Source organism: Schistocerca americana, chromosome 3 (genome assembly GCF_021461395.2).
Source record: "Schistocerca americana isolate TAMUIC-IGC-003095 chromosome 3, iqSchAmer2.1, whole genome shotgun sequence".
Taxonomy (NCBI): Eukaryota; Metazoa; Arthropoda; class Insecta; order Orthoptera; family Acrididae; genus Schistocerca; species Schistocerca americana.
In genome coordinates, this window is record NC_060121.1 from 581,092,863 (window position 1) to 581,113,558 (window position 20,696).

Sequence of the window (20,696 nt, forward strand, 5' to 3'; positions counted from 1 at the left end):
CGGGATGGTTTAGTCGGGGCGAGAGCGTTACCTGGCTGCTCAGCAACCTGCGCTGGTAGACGTTACAAGAAAGGCGTCGTGCATCACTGAGGGGTTTGCTACTGAAGTCTCGAAAGAACATCTATCGGGTTGCCGCAGTGGACTTGCATTAGGGAGGCAGACGGTTCAAACACACATCCGGCCATTTTGATCTAGGTTTTCAGTGATATCCATAAATCGCTTAAGGCAAATGCCGGTACGTTTCCTTCAAAAGTGCACGGGTGCTTTCCTTCTCCATCCTACCTAATCCGAGCTAGTGCTCCCTTTCTAATGACCTCATTGTCGACGGGACATCAAACACTGATCTGTTTTCCTCTTCCTCCTCCTCCTCGAAAGAACACTTCCCGGAATTCCTTTCCTTACGTTGTGGATCATAATTTACTTAAATTCAATAGAACTGCCGTTGATGGTGCACAGCCGTCTCTTATATGATTAAAAAATTGCAACATTTTAGTCATTTTGTAGATGATCCTTCACTGTGAACCCATCTTACAAGATCCGCAAAGTAAGAGAGGGAGGGTTCTGTGACTGCACGCAATCCGCAGTGCTGGAAGTGCTGAGCTTTTCGCTATTACGCAGATCACGTAATTCAAGAAACTTGTAACGTATTAGTAGCTTCCAAGTACATACCTGTTATTGCTGATGGTACTTCGGACTCAGCATGCCTTGATAAGATTGCTTTTATTTTACGTTTTCTGAGTCTGGTGAGCGAAGACAACCAGAAACAGCAGTTAGCGTCTGTGGACCATAAGTAAACCGGAACTTTACTGCATGTGAATAGTATTGTTTTCCAAGAGAAAAATACACCTTATTTCCTGTAGATAATCTACTGTAAATAATCTACTTCAGTGACTTGAGCGTCCGTTTCAAGTATTTGCGAATCATTACCCGTTTACACTTTGTGCTTGTCACTCTTCGTAACGTTAAAGAGTTCTAAAAACATGCTTCAAATAGCACTGAGCACTATGGGACCTAACACCTGTGGTCATCAGTCCCCTAGAACGTAGAACTACTTAAACCTAACTAACCTACGGACATCATACACATCCATGCCAGAGGTAGGATTCGAACCTGCGACGGTAGTGGTCACGCGGTTCCAGACTGAAGCGCCTAGAACGGCACGGCCACACTGGCCGGCTAAGAGTTCTAAAAATCCTGACGTTAGTTGTATGTAAGTCTGTGTTATACTAAAATAGTGACTGCTTTAATGGACTGTTCTCACAACTCAATAACTACGTTGAAAATTAAAACATACACAAGCCTCGAAGATGTCTCCTACATCGACTAGTATGTTTGTTGTAACCCGGTTCAGACCAACTCATGAAAAACCTTATTACCAACCACAGTTAGAAAACCTACTGCCATGATCACTACAAAGACAATTTCCACCATTTAATGTTCTAATCATACATTGGTGCCGACGTGAGCAACTACTGGCAGACGAATGTACCCCGTACACTCCATAGCCGCAGGCAAGGCCGCCTCCACATCTTGGATGAGGCCCCCCCCAGACAAACCGAGTGCACGCTGGAATTCTTTCCAGCCCTGTACGCTATTTCCCTAAGGGGTTCCATCACCCGCCTAACGTTGGAGCTCCCAATAACCAGCAAGCCTTTGTCCCCGTGTGCCTGCTTGGGCCCTGCTGAAGGAGCGGCCACCTGCCCACTGACAAGATGAACGGGCGAGGCCAGCCGGCCAGCCTCCACATTGACCCTCCTCCTCGAGCGACGGGATTGCGATGCAGTCCGCCACTCACGCTGAGGTGAGGGCGGCCCCAACGCGCCGGGTACACTAGAAGGTGCCTCGGTGGCTGAGTCAGTGGACGCAGCAAGCGACAGCTGGGGTGTCTCAAGCGACACGCCAGACCCTCCGCCGTCGCTGCACCTCGAGGTAGCAGCCTGAAGGCGGCTGACCGCACGCTCAGTTGCTCGCGAACCGCGGCCAGTTCCTCCTGCACCCGCACACAGCACGCATACACCCTCTCCATCCTACTGCTAATATCTGGACGTATAGAGTTGTGACAAATAAAACAGCAATATGCGACCGCACAGTTGCGTCAGCAGCATCAGATTGAGCTGCGATAAATGAACAATTACTTAACGAACTAAGCAATCAAATGTCCACGACTACGCCATTATACAGATATTACAATGGGATCCTACCCCTGTCTTAGTACAAATGACAAACGGCTAAGCGATGTTACACTCTACCGTGATTAAAATTTGATACTACCCCTTTCTAATTCAAAAATACGCAAAGTTCCGAAAAATTTCACCCCACAAGCACACTAACACACATAGTAATTTGAATTAAACCTGCGAAACTCATACGAAAAACTGAATATACTACTAGTTTCTGGTACTGCTGCTCGCACACGTCACTCAGCAAACACTGATGAAACTGCGCTGGCGTCTGGCTGCTGCTAACTGACTCTACGAAATAAACAGAAAGCACTGGCTGTCCAAAACAAACAACTGACTAACGACTCCGCGAATTTATACTTTACAGCTATCAATAATCAATATAACTCCTCTAAAATACGATAATACGCAAGGATTTTATGTAATTAAATATGTCAGCGCACAAACACTCGGAACGAAATTAAGAATCAAACTACAAAACAAATATGAAAGCTAAATATGCGACTCCCTACTGCACTGCTGCTGCACTACTGCTGCACTGATACTTCACAAGCGGCTGCTCAAGACTCAAAGCATATGAGATATACTCGCCGACGTCGCAAGGGGAGAATGAAGAGATAAAGAAAGTATATAGGGATAGGGATATAGAACAGGTAATTCAGTACGTAGTGGGAGATGAAAATGTAATGGTAATGCAGGAGTGGAATGCAGTTGTAGGCGAGAGAGGAGATGAAAGGATTATGGGAGAACATGGGCTTGGTAGTTGGAAAGAGAGAGGAGAAAGACTAATTTAGTTCTGAAATCAGTATTAGTTAGTAACTGCAACTACTCTGTTCACGAACCACAAGAGGTGGAGGTATGTATAGAAAAGCCCTGGAGATTCGGGAAGATTTCAGTTACATTACATCATTGTCGGGTGGAGACTCCGAAATCAAATAATGGAATGGAAGGCCTTCTCAGGAGTTGATGTAGACTCACATCACACTTTAGTAATGTTGAACAGTAGGGTGAAGTTTAAGAAACTAATAAGGAAAAATCAGTGTGCAAGGAAGTGGGATATGGAAGTATCAAAGAATGAAAGAACACGATGGAAGGCCTCTGAGGTTAGAAATACAGCGATAACGAATAGCACTGTAGTTGTAACGACAACTGTACATATAATAATTTTTTTCTTTATGAATTTAGATAATTTAATGTAAGCCATGTTTTGAACTTCTTTGTCGGTTCCTTTCGTTATGTTAAAGAAACAGTGGGCAACTTTTGAAATGAATATTATTATTTCTGTTAGATTTCAAATAATGTGGTAATCAAAGGAAAGTGTATTTAATGTTAAAACTATTGTAAGATGAGAAAATTGTAATTTATACACTTGGTCCATACGTAGGTAATGCATTAGGATACGTGTAGTAGAAAACCTGTGGTGAATACCCTACCTGTAGGGGAGCGGGAAAAGGTGGAGGCAGGCGAGGCGGGAAAACGCACACTGGCGCGGTTCGGCACAACGGGCACAGCATTACAGTCGGAGGCAAGCAACAGTCGCAGTTGGGCATCGTTCGGAACTACACGTACTGTACCGAGGAGGATACCCAGGAAAAGTGGATTCCATTGAGCCTCAGATGAACCGATTCCGACCACTACTTGGCATGGCTATATTCTGAGGCACAAAGTTGGAAAGATAACGACGCTAAGAAGAAGGAAAGTGCCGCAGCAGTGAGAGCCTTAGCCGTGCTTGCATGTGTGCCGTGCTTGTCGCTATCTCGCTGCCCGCCATCCGCCGCACCGACTTGCACAGGTCAAACATTTATTTCATCTTTAGAAGTGTATCTGTGTGGACCAGTGTCGAAAATGTTTCTGACTCTTCAATAATAACGTGACTTTTACCAGAATTGCATCACCCATGACTTATCCTGATCACTGACCTAGACAGGATCCATACCTCGTATTGTGCAACCCGAGTATCCTGAACTGAAAGTTTAATGTTAGTGTTAATGAAAATTATCAGCAGATTAATCTATGCCATAAAGGAGTCTAAAGTTCTGTGTGTTATTGCAAATGTTGGTAAAGAACAAAAGCATGACTAAATTGGAAGAGAGTTTTTTGAATTGAGTTAGCGATGTTATTTAATTAATTTGAGACAGAAATAATGACAGTTAAATTATTCAGAAGTAAGACAAAAGAGTAGTTATTCATGGATTGATAATTTTGAGTGTTAATTTGCCTTCAGTACTTAATAGTTTCAGTTTAACGACCATAACAGTTTCAGGGTCCCCCCCCCCCTTCTTTTGTCCATTCTTTCAAACCTTGAAATGTGTTGATCAGATTTGACCAGTAAAGCTAAGTCTACATTAATCCTAAGTGTATTAGTGTTTTTCCATCATTAATAGTGATATTGTGTGTGTACTTTCAAGATTGTCGATGCTAGGGCAATCTATGCCCAATTTCAGTCTGCTCAACATACAAAATGCAGTTCGTAGTAATCATTACTGTGTGGTGTTGTGTAAATTTAGCTCGTCCAAATTAGTACAAAAAGAGAAAACTTTAGTTCAGTGGATTTTTCTGGTTCCAAACTTTGCCATATAACGCAACGTTACTACGTGTAGTTATGCTTGTACATGCACCCACTTGTACAAGGAAAAACTCACTAATTGCCTAAGTAGGCTGGCGACCGAATTATTAATTATAGGTAGCATCTACTGTGTGTACTTCTTGTCCATGCGAAAGAGTATTTATACTTTACATTTGCTTGATGCATCACTGTAGTTATTGACTGAGTGTAAGTCTGATCATCCTTCTATTAGGTACACGCGGTCAACTTACGTACTAAAATCCTTGTTTATAAGGTGAAGCCCGTGAACTTATTGCAGTACAGGCTTTATAGAGCTAACGTACGTCCGAGCAGGGCGGTAGCGTTACAAGTGGCTTCCCGGTGACAGTACATCCAGTTGTTGTCAGTTACATATTAATGTAAAGATCGAACAGTGGATGTTCAGTGGCACGAATAGCAATAAAAGTCAGTAAAATCAACTACAGTGTGAGTCAAGTACGGTAGTGTGGTGTAGCGTACATTCAGTATGGACGGGAAAGTAGACAGGGTAGGTGTGCCGAGCGAAATGGAGAATGCAGCTGGCATTAGCCAGAGTTTACGCGGCCAGATAACAGATGGCGTTAGCGAAAGACAGTTGGCGTACATACAATACCACGAACATGTCAATGAACAGATTGAAAGGTTGAGATCGCCTCGGACACAGCAAGGAATAAAACAGAAAGAAGAAGGTGACTTTGTAGATGGAGGAGGAGATTAGTGTTTAACGTCCCGTCGACAACGAGGTCATTAGAGACGGAGCGCAAGCTCGGGTGAGGGAAGGATGGGGAAGGAAATCGGCCGTGCCCTTTCAAAGGAACCATCCCGGCATTTGCCTGAAGCGATTTAGGGAAATCACGGAAAACCTTAATCAGGATGGCCGGAGACGGGATTGAACCGTCTTCCTCCCGAATGCCAGTCCAGTGTGACTTTGTAGATGATAGTGGTTATGTGAATGAATCCACTGACATGTTTGATTCTCCACAGATAAAGAAAGAACCGAAAGAAACTTTTGAAGTAGGATCGGAATACACCGATTCCGTAGAACAAAACTGTGTAAAAATTTTAAGCATAAACGATTTATTTGAACAATTAACCGAACAAATTTCAGGACAGAGTGAGCAGATCAAAACACAGAATTATCAGCTTAAAACACATGATGATCAGCAGCTCAAAATACAGAACGAGCAGCTTAAAACACACGTTGACGAGCAGCTCAAAACACAGAATGTTCAGCTTAAAACACACGTTGACGAGCAACTCAAAACACAGGTGGATCAAATTAAAGCACAGGTCGAAGGACAGGGAATTAAAATTAGTAAACAAATAGAACAGGTAGAACAAAAAGTGGGTAATTTAAGTTCTGTGGTAAATACACTGAAACTTGAAATTGTTACCATTAACAAACATATGGATACTATGCAGGAGGAAATTGGAAACATTAACAGTAGATTCGATGTTGAAATTCTCAACATCCAAGAGAAAGTAGAACCTCTGGTTGAAACTAAGGTAGACGAAAAAGTTTTCGGTTTTAAAACTGAGATCGTAAACGAATGTCAACACGGGATATCGCAATTGAAAAAGGTAGTTTTAGACACTGAAAGGGATTTAAGTAAAAAAGTATCCGGATGTGTTCAAAATTGTGAACAAAATACTACGAAAATTCGAGGCAGAATTTTCGATCTGGAGAGCAAAATTAAAGATAGGCCTGGTGTTGTCTGTAATGGCACACCAATTACGAAGCTGTTAGAAGGCAAGGAACGCTTCGATCCAGCCAAGAAACATAACGGGTGGCATCCGTTAGATTTTATTAAAATTTGCGAGAGAGTATTTCCTGAGCACTTGTCTGATCAGGAAAAGATAAACGTTGTAATTAGCGCCTTAGCGGGTGATGCTAAGCGCTGGGGAATAAATTTAAATACCGAACGAATGACGTTCGAAGATTTTAGGCAAAGATTTACGGAAGAATATTGGTCTAAACAAAAGCAGGACCATTTATGGCGGTAGTTCATCATGGCCAAACAGCATGATAACAGGGGCAGGAATTCTTTGAAAGATTTCTGCGAGCATTGGTACCGGAAATTGACGCATTTAAGAGGCCGAAGATCAGATTCAGAAATTATCTGGGAGTTATATAAAAAGCTTCCAGAAGATTCAAAGAGGTATGTAGGATGCAATCGTCGCAGCTTCCAAGCATTTCTCGAAAGAGTCGAAGACGAAGATCATTGGCGCGAAAGTCGTGCCAATTATCAAAGTTTTGGTAACCATAATAACCGACGCAATGACGAACGAAACGACGGCGATGGATTTCGCGTCAATGTAATACAAAGAGGAAGAGGCAGAGGAAGAGGCAAAGGAAATTATTCAGGTCGCGGTAGAGGGTATACCGCGCAAAATAATAACGACGCGGGAAACTAATTTCCGCGAACGTTGCGGGCCAAACGGAAGCGGACAATACATGCCGGCCCCGATTTAAGAAAAGATATCGGACCGACCGTAATGTAATGAGACAGGATAGGGACAGTCATGGAACGCCGCGACGTGTTGTGGCGAAACAAGCGTCAGGTGCGAGCCAGAATGAGTCATCTCTGCCGCACAGGGCGCTACATGTTAACAGGCGAGTGGAGCATCAGAGGGCAATGGCCCAGCCTAGCAGAACATCTGTTCGGAAAGAAGCCGCTAGCAATACGGCAGCAGTAGGTACGAACGTAGCCGTAAGAGCTGAGGAAAATTTTACGAGTGATAATTCCGTGGCAAAGGAAATAATAAATGAAACTGTGAATACACAGAGAGGTGCGGTTAGCAGTGTTTGCAATGAGATAAAGGGCGAGGATGAATTAGCAGAAGTAACTGATTGGCGTGTGCAGATCGACGATCTGTACAAGGGCCTAAAGCAATGTGAGTGGGAGGATTTTAAAAGGGAGCATGAGGCGAAGAAATTAGTTAATAGGAAAGGAATTGTTAGGGACGTCAATAAGGTGACGTGGCCCGAATTGGAAGGGGAGAGAATAAATAGCGCCGCGCAAAGTACCCGTGCCGCCAATAGGACGCAGATTAATGATAGGAAGGATTTGGAGGATGAAATCCTCAGCATTGACGAAGAAATAACTTCTGCCAACAGTCCGCCAATAGTACAAGCTGCTACCGAGAGGCACCGTGGAGAAGGGGTAGATGATTACCTGAAAGTAATTAAAGTCCACGAGGATTACACTAAATATGAAGTCACAGTAGATGTAAATAAAGCTGATGATGAGGCCGTTTTGCCAAAAGAGGAGATTGAATTAAAATCCAAGCCTGACGACAATACAGAGGAAGAACTTAGTGCCTGTCTCAGAAAAGCTTTATGTTAGAACCTGAAAGCGATCCGGAATGGTCGGATTCTGACGATAGTTCAGATGGCGAATATTTCGGTAATAGCGAAAATAAGGGGGATACAGCTAATTGTGATATTGTAACTAATGATGACGAAGTTTCAAAACAAAATCCAGATGTTGAGACCACCGGACGACTCAGTGTTTATTTTGCGAAGAGTTCAAGTAAGTAAAGACTTTGAACTCCAGAAACCGAAAAAGCCGCCAGATATAAAAGGTTCACAGGTCAGGAACGTATCTTGGGACGATGTCACAGTCGACCAAGGTGCGTTGCGGAAAAAAGAGGAAGGGGCATGATTTAGAGTCTGGGGCAAGTTTATATCGGATTTTGATAATGTCATGAACACCTTACATCATGAAACTACAGGATTTCCACCGGAAGAAATTTTGTTAGGCAGAAGTAGTAAAAGTTTAATTGAAGAAAAACTAGAGTTTCCACCTTGTACAAGTTTGGGATTGGATCAAAAGAAAGAATTGGTGATAAAAAGGGCAAAGCAAAAAGCTGAATCTAGATCTAAAAGACGCAATAAAAATTTGAAAGTTTCAAAATTTAAAATTGGAGATTATGTTCTTTTAAAAACCCACGAAAAGTCTAGTGAACTAAACCAGGAAATTTCAAAATTTAAATATATTTATAATGGACCATATATAATACAGAATATTCCACACGACAATGCTTAATACCTGATCTACCCAAAATCCAAAAGACCTTTAGGTGGAAGAAATATTGTGGACCTGAAACTGTATGTTCCTAGGAATGAGTAAATGTGCTGCATCTTATGCTGAACCCAAGTTATTCTAAATGTATCTAATCTTTGTAAATGTCTGTATACCCTTGAAAGTGTGCTAATGTAGTTATGTGAGTTTCAGATTACCAATTGTCCTGTAACTTTAAAAATGTATGGGGAAAAGGACTGAAAAGGAAGGATAAATGCTATCAGCCAGATAAAAGATGGGACTGTCAAAAATGAAAATGGGCAGTGTATGAACCATAATATGAAGGACTGCCAAATACCAATGAGGGCAGATAAATAATCGATGGAAAATTGTAAATGTGATCCAGGAGATGTGACAATATGAAGTGAAAAGGACTGCCCAAATCCGCATAATAGGCAGCAAATATGTGTAGTTAATTTTCTGAATATATGTGTGTGTGTTTTGTTTAGTAAGTAAGAAAATGGACTGCTATTCAAAGCAAGCAGCGACAAATTATCTTATAGTGTATACAAAATATGCAATTGGTTTTGTAGTTAAATGTTTGTATTCCAGAATTTTAAATTATTACTTTGAGAAATTTAGAAAAAATGATTAAATTGGTATTTTAGTGATGTTATGATGGGAAGTTGGACTGTGCAAAAGGCACTTGAGTAAATGGCAGGAAATTATTCTTGATGTGTTAAAAAAGTGTAAACCTATATACAGTGAGTAAAAGGAAATATGTAGTGTAAATCTTTTTGGACAATTAAGTAAAGATTCGGAACCACTGTATAATTGTAAGATTTAGTGTTCCCATAAAATTTGGACTTAAGAAAATTTTCTGGAAACAGGGGCATGTGTAACGACAACTGTACATATAATAATTTTTTTCTTTATGAATTTAGATAATTTAATGTAAGCCATGTTTTGAACTTCTTTTTCGGTTCCTTTCGTTATGTTAAAGAAACTGTGGGCAACTTTTGAAATGAATATTATTATTTCTGTTAGATTTCAAATAATGTGGTAATCAAAGGAAAGTGTATTTAATGTTAAAACTATTGTAAGACGTGAAAATGGTAATTTATACACTTGGTCCATACGTAGGTAATGCATTAGGATACGTGTAGTAGAAAACCTGTGGTGAATACCCTACCTGTAGGGGAGCGGGAAAAGGTGGAGGCAGGCGAGGCGGGAAAACGCACACTGGCGCGGTTCGGCACAACGGGCACAGCATTACAGTCGGAGGCAAGCAACAGTCGCAGTTGGGCATCGTTCGGAACTACACGTACTGTACCGAGGAGGATACCCAGGAAAAGTGGATTCCATTGAGCCTCAGATGAACCGATTCCGACCACTACTTGGCATGGCTATATTCTGAGGCACAAAGTTGGAAAGATAACGACGCTAAGAAGAAGGAAAGTGCCGCAGCAGTGAGAGCCTTAGCCGTGCTTGCATGTGTGCCGTGCTTCTCGCTATCTCGCTGCCCGCCATCCGCCGCACCGACTTGCACAGGTCAAACATTTATTTCATCTTTAGAAGTGTATCTGTGTGGACCAGTGTCGAAAATGTTTCTGACTCTTCAATAATAACGTGACTTTTACCAGAATTGCTTCACCCATGACTTATCCTGATCACTGACCTAGACAGGATCCTTACCTCGTATTGTGCAACCCGAGTATCCTGAACTGAAAGTTTAATGTTAGTGTTAATGAAAATTATCAGCAGATTAATCTATGCCATAAAGGAGTCTAAAGTTCTGTGTGTTATTGCAAATGTTGGTAAAGAACAAAAGCATGACTAAATTGGAAGAGAGTTTTTTGAATTGAGTTAGCGATGTTATTTAATTAATTTGAGACAGAAATAATGACAGTTAAATTATTCAGAAGTAAGACAAAAGAGTAGTTATTCATGGATTGATAATTTTGAGTGTTAATTTGCCTTCAGTACTTAATAGTTTCAGTTTAACGACCATAACAATTTCAGGGTCCCCCCCCCCCCTTCTTTTGTCCATTCTTTCAAACCTTGAAATGTGTTGATCAGATTTGACCAGTAAAGCTAAGTCTATATTAATCCTAAGTGTATTAGTGTTTTTCCATCATTAATAGTGATATTGTGTGTGTACTTTCAAGATTGTCGATGCTAGGGCAATCTATGCCCAATTTCAGTCTACTCAACATACAAAATGCAGTTCGTAGTAATCATTACTGTGTCGTGTTGTGTAAATTTAGCTCGTCCAAATTAGTACAAAAAGAGAAAACTTTAGTTCAGTGGATTTTTCTAGTTCCAAACTTTGCCATATAACGCAACGTTACTACGTGTAGTTACGCTTGTACATGCACCCACTTGTACAAGGAAAAACTCACTAATTGCCTAAGTAGGCTGGCGACCGAATTATTAATTATAGGTAGCATCTACTGTGTGTACTTCTTGTCCATGCGAAAGAGTATTTATACTTTACATTTGCTTGATGCATCACTGTAGTTATTGACTGAGTATAAGTCCAATCTTGCTTCTGTTAGGTACATGCGGTCAACTTACGTACTAAAATCCTTGTTTATAAGGTGAAGCCCGTGAACTTATTGCAGTACAGGCTTTATAGAGCTAACGTATGTCCGAGCAGGGCGGTAGCATTACATAGTCAGTTCAGTTGAAGAGAATTAACATCTCTGATACGTATATACATACATTAACCCCTCTTACATAGATCATGAATAGGACATTTCGTAATGATGAGGAACGTGTCATTTTAAAATAAGTTTTCTTTACACAAAAGAGATTTTTTTTTGTTACAGTTACTACTTCGTATATAAGGATTCACCTATTGGGTAGATCTTTTAATCTGCTTTTAAATGTTGGTTGCCTATCTGTCAGACTTTTGATACTATTTGGTAAATGACCAAAGTTTTTTGTGGCTGCCTAATTCACCTCTTTCTGTGCCTAAGTGAGATTTCATTCAGAATAGTGAAGATCATAGTTTCTTCAAGTGTTCTAGCTATGGACTTCTTTGTTTTTTTGAACTGGGATGGACTCTTAACGACAAATTTCCTAAAGGAGTTAATATCACTTGATCACTGATACAGCAAATGTCATCATGTAAAAACACTAAGGTCATCTTTAATAATTAGTATGAAGTACGAAAAATAGTGGCCAACTCAAGTATTTTGGATCTCCTTAAATAAAAATCACCCAGTGCAACCTATTTGTTCACTACGACCTCTTTCACTCAGTATTTACGTAAACACTTCCATTTTAGACGAAAACCAATGTAATTCTTAATAATTCATGTTATTTAGTTATTTATGCAAATTGTAAAAGTCAATTGACAAACTTCTAAAAAACTGCCTTTTTGTAAGAAAGAATTATTCTGTCAAGTCAAAGAATCTGTCTGTCATTTTAATAACATATTAAATTATGTCACTTGATATAAATTAATAACTTTTCTGCACAAATTACAATAACAGATGTACATGTGACTTATAAAATATATCTGTTTTTAGCAGTTCTTTGACAAGGGTAGAAATAGAAGCAGAAAGAAGGGTTGGAGTGCAGTCGGAATGTCACTTTGGAAAAGTGTGTTTGTGTGTTATCGTTCGAGGTGGATGAACAATGCAAAGTACATGTAAAAGAAGTACTACTTTGTGTTGTGTCCATGTCTTTAGTGGATAGTGGAATTAAGATGGCCACCAGAGTAATAAACATTTGAAGTTTAAAAATTTGTTGGTTTCGCTCATTATTTATCATCAAAAGCACGTCAAAAACATGGGACCTCACCTTTTTAACCCTAGACAACCAGATTTAGAGCCAGCATCAGCATTGAGACACAGCAGTGATTCAGCAAGCAGCAGCGATTACCACAATGCATTTTAATGGCGCCAACCCAACATCAAGTGGTAACAAGCTCTGTAAATGGGAGTGAAATAGTGCGATTATAATAATATCTACGACTAGGCGACCATTACAAAAGTGGGGGCTCAGCCGGGATCTTTAAGTGCATCGATGATAATAGTGCATAAATTTTGTAAGTGCTTAGCACTACAAAAAGTTTATTTGTGCAGTGTGGCAACAGTGAAAACATTTCAAATGGAAAAAACGTGTGTATGTGCGACTACGAAAAACTATTATCAAACCGCTCAGAAGATTAACATCTGGATTATGTCAATGGAATTCATCAATCAAGACTTCAGCTTCGATAAAACCGAATAAAAGTGAAAAAACACAACAAGGAACACCGACCACGACTTCATAGCAGAGCTACAAAAAAAAGCAAGGTATTTTGTTGTTGTTGTCTTTTTAAAAAGTTAATAGTTAACATGTCTGTACCTGAGAGTGTTGAGATCGTAGGAAATGCAAAAATTGAACCAGGGGATGGTGAACAAGTAAACTAAAGAGAGTGGTTACCAGACTTTGCAACTCAAATAAGCTCAGAACTTAAACAATTGAGTGAACAATTAAGTTTGAAACTTAAAGAAAACACAGATAGACTGGATAAGTTAAGTTTGAATTTTGATCTATTAGTACTCATCTCAATGAGAAGTGTGAGGAAATTAAAACCATCCTCAGTAAGGACACTACAGAACAGTTGATAAAAAAGAAAAGAATTTCAATTTAAAGTTGAGAGTTTAAATGAAAACATACAAGCTAACAAAGACAGCATTGCTGTCATCAACAACAGAGTAGATACTGAAGTAGAAAGATTAGATCAGAGAATAGACAAAACATCAGAAAACCTTAAACAAGAATAAAACCTGTATACCACTAATGTATATACAAAAGTAGAAAATATACACACTAAATATACACAATTGGAAGACACATTGATGTCCAAACAAATATTTTACAATCAAAATACAATGTATGGACACATCCAAGTGAAATACTTTTTTGGTGAAAATCTGCACCCTATTGACTTTATTCACCAATGTAAGGATATGTTTGTAGTCGGAATGTCAGATAACATAAAAATTAAGTTAGTAAAAAGGTTTCTAGAAGGGGAAGCCCTATCCTGGGCAAATGAGAATAATGAATCTTGGGATGCTTTTGAAGAGTTTGAAGGTAAATTTATTTTTAAATTTTGGTCACAATCCATACGAGCCAGATTAAGGTCAGAATTTCTAAATGGACGAGTGTATAGAGGGAACGTAGGGGGAATGCAAAAATTTTGCAGAGATCAATTGAAAAAACTTGCTCAGTTGAATAACTCTTTTGATATTATTACACAAATTGATGTTTTAAAAAGAAGGTTACCAGAGAGACTGCAGTAGGAATTGGTCCATGGACCAGACGATTCATTGGAAGAGTTCCTGAAATTTGTAGATAGATTAGATAGGGCCTTGGAAAGAGAAAATAACCAAAGTTTTGGTTCTGGCAACAACCAGTATGGGGGGTGGAACAGGATTGTAAATAGAGATTATTATGGAAGGAGAGGCTTTGAAAATTCTTGAAGTAATGCTCCAAATAGGGGAGATATGAAAATGATTTCACAAACAATACACATGAGGGAGTATGGAGGAGAGATAACTGGAATGATAGAAATAGGTATTGGGGAAGAGAACAAGATAGAAGGGGGTTTGTTGAAACTAGTGAACAAAATGACAACTACAAACACACAGACCGAGGGAACCAGCTGGGAAATGGTGGACAGCCCCACTAGATGTCCATAGTTTTGGGGCTAGACAATATTAGCACAATACAACACATAACCGAACCTGGAAAAGGAGAGGATACAATGTAAAGAGTAAGTGCCATGAAGATACTAAAGTTGTTAGAATGATTAAATAAGAATTTAATAAGAGGTTTCGGGATACTGTGGGTAAAAGTGATACAGTTAATAAAAACAGTGTTCAAGCTCAGGTAGTTAGTGAAAGTGCATAAGTTGAAGGTATTGCAGAGTTCCATAGTTGGACTGAAAAAGATACTGGTGTTAATAAAAAGTCAGACACACCACAAATAGAATCAATTTTGGGGGGTTTATTTGATAAGAAGGGGGATTATGAAGTGTTTAATGGAGCCTAAGACTCAATTGCTGAGATTGAGATACATAGGGGGGAAACTGAAGATGGGGTTGTTGTGGAGAAGGAGGAAGAAGTAATAGAGGGACATTTAAACAATGATCCGAAGTTAAGTGATGGAGGAAGAAATAAAAGTATTTATAGAACTGAACAGTGATGATGAGGTAAAGGTAAGTGATGTGACAAGTATGGGTAATAATGGGGTTAATTTAAGTGAAATGCAGGCTACGGAATGTGTATCTGATGACAAGCTATTGCCTGTTGGGAACTATGAAACACTAATCTATGAGAATAGTAATAATAATAATAATAATATTAAAGAAAATATAAAGAGATGGAATGTAAATGTGTGTTTTCAAGAAAAAGGAAAAAAATTTTTAGAAGTTTTGTGGAACAACTATGGAAACAGTGTAAACAAAGGTGACTTTTTGAAAGAATTAGCAAAGGTAAGTGCAACCTTGTATCCTACATGGTGGATACGAATCCGTAGTGGACTTCATAAAAAATGGGGTTAAAACAGTAGTTTTTTAAGTGGCAACACAGTGTTAAGAAGAACAGATGAAAACGAAGGTGTATATTTAAATGCTAATGCTTTGCAAACAGAGAGGGATGTGTTTAAGTGTAGGAAAGAGACATTAGACTTGGGAACTAAAGAAATTGAAAATGATCTATTGTTTGAAAATACTGAAATAGACAAAGATGTTGAGCTAGGTGGTCCATATGTTAAAATAAACATTGACAAGTGGGAAGGAAGAGTGTTAGTAGACACAGGAAGTCCTGTTTCTGCCATCACTTCTAGACTTAGAGATAAGCTCAGAAATTCTAAACATTTTCCTGAGATGCCAGTTGTTGGATTAAAAGTGAAAGGAGCTACAGGATGAGCCAGTAAGGTAGTTAAGAAACATGTGTCACTTTTAAAATTGATAACCTAAATTTTAAACATGGATGCTTAGTAGTAGATGGCCTGAATGAAAATTTCATTTTAGGTATGGATTGGATATTGAAAGTGAACGCTGGGTTTAATTTTGCAGAAAATAAATGTGTATTATAGAACCTGCTACGCAACAGAGCTGTGTGGTGAAATTGTTAATTTTAGACTGTGGTGACAGCTTTAACCACATTCAATCAGTATATCATGAAAATGAGGGTGTTTATTACCTGGATGAGAACTTAGAGGGAGATGCAGAGGGTCAAGAGTTTGATAAGTTAGTAGAGAAAAAACTGGGGGAAGCTGAAAGCCTAAATAATACACAGAAGGAAAAATTAAAAGAGTTATTATGGGAATTCCAAGATGTGTTTGATGACAGACCTGGTACAGTGAAATATTATCAATGTATATTACAGTTAAAACCTCATGAATCGTTCTTTATATAACTGTATGGAATACCATTTGGAAAAAGAGATGCTGTGGAGAAAGAAATAAAAAAAATGGAAAATTGGGAAGCTATAGGAAGAAGTTTCAGTGCCTATAACAACCCATTGGTCATTGTAAAAAAGGGAGACATTAGCATTAGGATTGTATTAGAATCCAGACATCTTAACAAGTATCTCATCAGAGAAATCAACCACCTACAAAGTAAAGATGAGCTGTTAGGTAAATTTGAGTGTGTCGAACTTATGACAAGCCTAGATCTCACCACTCGTTTTCATCAGGTTGAACTTAGTCCTGATTGGAGAAAATATACAGCCTTTCTATATAATGGTAAATGTTATCAGTATACAGTCATGCCATTTGGTCTCAATGTATCAGTTGCAGAATTCATCAGAGCATGAGATTTTGTACTTGGTCACGATAGTAGTTCAAAATTAACCATTTATGTAGATGACATTTTAATCACTGGGAAAACTTGGGAAGAACACCATGAATTATTAAGGGAGGTATTTATGAGACTCAGAAAGGTAGGAATGACATTAAAATTAGAAATGTGTAGATTTGGGCTAGAGGAGTTAAGATTTTTGGGGCACATCATTACAGAACAAAGGATTTTGCCAGACGAAGACAAAATTAAAGACATAGAAAATTTTCCAACACCTAGAAACAAGTAACAACTCAAATCATTTTTCGGCTTCACAGGGTTTTACAGGTAATTCATCAGTAATCAAGCATTAAATGCAGTTTGTTTGCATAACTTGCTTAAGAAAAATGTAGTGTGGGATTGGACACCAGAATGTGAAGATGCATTTAACAAAATCAGAACGCAACTATGTAACAGCCAACTTCTACATAGACCAGACATGTCAAGTCCTTTCTGGATAGCTACTGACAGCAGCGATGCAGGGTTAGGAATACATATATCTCAAGAAAAGGAAGTAAATGGAAAAATGGAACACCGAACAATTGCATTTGACAGCAGAATTCTGCAAAAAACATGAAAAACACTACACAGTGACAGAAAAGGAGATACTAGCTATACATTGGGGTTTTACAAACTTAAGAAATTACCTCTTGGGACATAAAGTAATAGTACAGACAGACCACAAAGCATTAAGCTATCTCCAAGAGTGCCGGTTGTACCATAACAGACTCACCAGATGGGCCATGTTTCTCCAGCAGTTTGATTACGAAGTGAGGTACATTCAGGGAAAACAAAATGTGGTAGCAGACGCTTTATCAAAATTACCTTTGGGAAGTGATTTGGAAGGAAGTAGTGGGAAGGAGGAGAGAATTTTCAAAATTATGTTTCTAAAGGGCATTAAAGGGGAAAAGGAAAATCTGTAACGACATTAGGAGGTTTCAGAACCACGATGAAAACCAGAAACTAGTCAAAAGTTACATAGGAAAAACTGGGGGAGAGAAGGTAGAAGCATACTATAGAGTACACAAGGGGATACTATTCAGAAGACCTAAGCCGGATTTAGACCATTGAAAACTGTTGACCTGAGCAACAAATAGATACGCTCATCACTTATGTACATGAGAGCTTTGGCCACTGTGGCACCACTAAGTGTATTCAGAAAATACAGGAGAACATTTATTTTTACAACATTAGCAGAAGAGTAAAGAAAAAGTTATCAACATGTGACAGATGTCAGAGGGTAAAAGTGACTAACCGAACAATTAGGGGAATAATGCAGAACATATTACCCACAAATAAACTCGATCTCGTTGCAACTGACATCTATGGACCATTACCCATGACAAGGGGGGGGGGGCTACAGTTATATTTATGTCATGGTAGACATCTTCTCCAAATTTATAAAGCTTTATCCCTTAAGGAAAGCTACCAGCAAACAGATAGCTTCAAAATTACAAGTAATTATTTCAACACTGTGGGAAAACCACCGGCAATACTTTCAGACAATGGGTCTCAGTTCACCTCTAAATACTGAAAAACTTTTATTGAGGATACGGGAATTAAACACATTTTAATATCTGCTTACCACCTGTTGAGCAACCCAGCTGAGAGATACATGAGATAGATCAGAAGACTTTGCAGAACCTACTGTAGCCAGAATCACACTAATTGGTTAGAGTACATAAATAGTTTCGAAGAAATAATGAACAGGTTACAGCACTCTTCCACTGGATTTTCCCCACATGAAATAATGTACAACCAATACCCCCCTAGTTTCTTCACTAAAAACATAGAGTACCGACCTTGCAAAATTATGTCACACCAAGGAAGAGAGGACTATGTACGGGAAATCATGAAAAAACAAGGAGAATCAAGAAAAAGGCGACATGCAGCCAAAGGAAAAGCTACACAGTTCAAACCAGGGGACCTTGTACTCATCAAGACACAAGAGAAATTAAAATTATTGTCAGCCGAACTTAAGAAGTTTTTTGATATTACATTGGTCCATTTGAAATAAGAGAAAGCCCACATCCTAATGCGTATAGATTTATCTTTCCCAGATCAAGAAGGTTATTTGGATTAAGAAACATCACTGAATTGAAACCATATGAACATGATTAAGCACATTTCCCTTTTGAATATTGTTACTAACCCATTTTCCACAAAGCATTTTACCAGCAAAGATTTTTACTGGGTGTGTCAAATAGTAACTCATCCCATAGGCCCTGGAAAAGTTCCAGATCTCTGAGAGAAGGTTTTTATATTTTTATTGTCACTATTGAATATTAAATTTTGAGACATCTTCTTTACTTGCAATGGGCAAGTTTAACCATGCAACCAAAGAGGTGACAAACATTAATTATCTTCTTTTTTATTGTTGAATATGGGACATACTTGCACCACATATAAAAGGCAATGTAAAAATTGTTTTGCAAGACCCATCATTTTGTTACTATTCTTTTCTTAGGCATAAGATTTGTGTAAAATTTTCTACAGCTAATCATATGTTGCCCAAGATTGATGTTTGTGTTATTTTGTGACCCATTTAAGTGCGCAATTTTCGTATTAATATGTTCCTGTACTATCTTGACTATGTGTCTCAATGGGAGACAATACATAAAAACATTTCTTCCAATCCATACTACATTCATACGCATGACTTGTCTAGTGTTTGTGTGTATATATACCATGTACATACTTATAATTATGTTCTTTGATTTCAATTCCATTATGTGGCTCAAAAAGAGCAGACAGTTGCAATATTTTCTTATCTTAACATCGCATGTGATATATTTGTGTCTGTTTTTGATCATTTTCCGTGTGGCTCACTGGGAGAAAATATTATAATTTTTTTTTATTTTCATATATTAATAAATATTTTTATTATGCTGTCATACTGAGAGTCATAACACAAAGTACATTTGAAACAACAGAACTAAAATATTTGCAGGAAAAAGTCATTTTGAAACGGTGTAATGGTCATTGTATAAATACACAATATGCCTAGTAAAACAAAAAATTTATTAAAGTAGAACTTTTCCAAATTTTAGCCATTACACACATTTCTCCTAGTTGGCTAATGTCATTAACATTCTGTAAATGATAATACCTGAGGGGGGTATTGTAATGGAAACTATTGAAGGTTTTACTTTACCAAAGTATGTGATATCCTCCAAATTCAACAAGTTTAACGAGCATTTGAGATTATAGAAAAGTTATTGTGTATGTTAACGATGATTGCATAACATGTCTCCATACACAGTCAACTCATTAAATTATAGTGAATAACTGACACACACAAAAGTTAATATCACTTGATCACTGATACAGCAAATGTCATCATATAAAAACACTAAGGTCATCTTTAATAATTAATATGAAGTACTAAAAATAGTGGCCAACTCAAGTATTTTGGATCTCCTTAAATAAAAATCACCCAGTGAAACCTATTAGTCCACTACGACCGCTTTCACTCAGTATTTACGTTAAAACTCCTATTTTAGACGAAAACCAATGTAATTCTTAATAATTCATGTTATTTAGTTATTTATAGAAATTAGAGAAGTCAATTGACAAACTTCTAAAAAACTGCCTTTTTGTAAGAAAGAATTATTCTGTCAAGTCAAAGAATCTGTCTGTCATTTTAATAACATGTTAAATTATGTCACTTGATATAAATTAATAACTTTTCTGCACAAATTACAATAACAGATGTACATGTGACTCATAAACTATATGTGTTTTTAGTAGTTCTTTGACAAGAGTAGAAATAGAAGCAGCAAGAGAGGTTGGAGCGCAGTCAGAATGTCACTTTGGTAAAGTGTGTTTGTCTGTTATTGTTCGAGGTGGATGAACAATGCAAAGAACATGTAAAAGAAGTACTTCTTTGTGTTGTGTCATTGTCTTTTGTGGACAGTGGAATTAAGATGGCCACCAGTGTAATAAATATTTGAAGTTTAAGTATTTGTTGGTTTCGCTCATTATTTATCATCAAACGCACATCAGAAACATGGGACGTCATATTTTTAACCCTAGACAACCAGATTTAGAGCCAGCATCAGCAT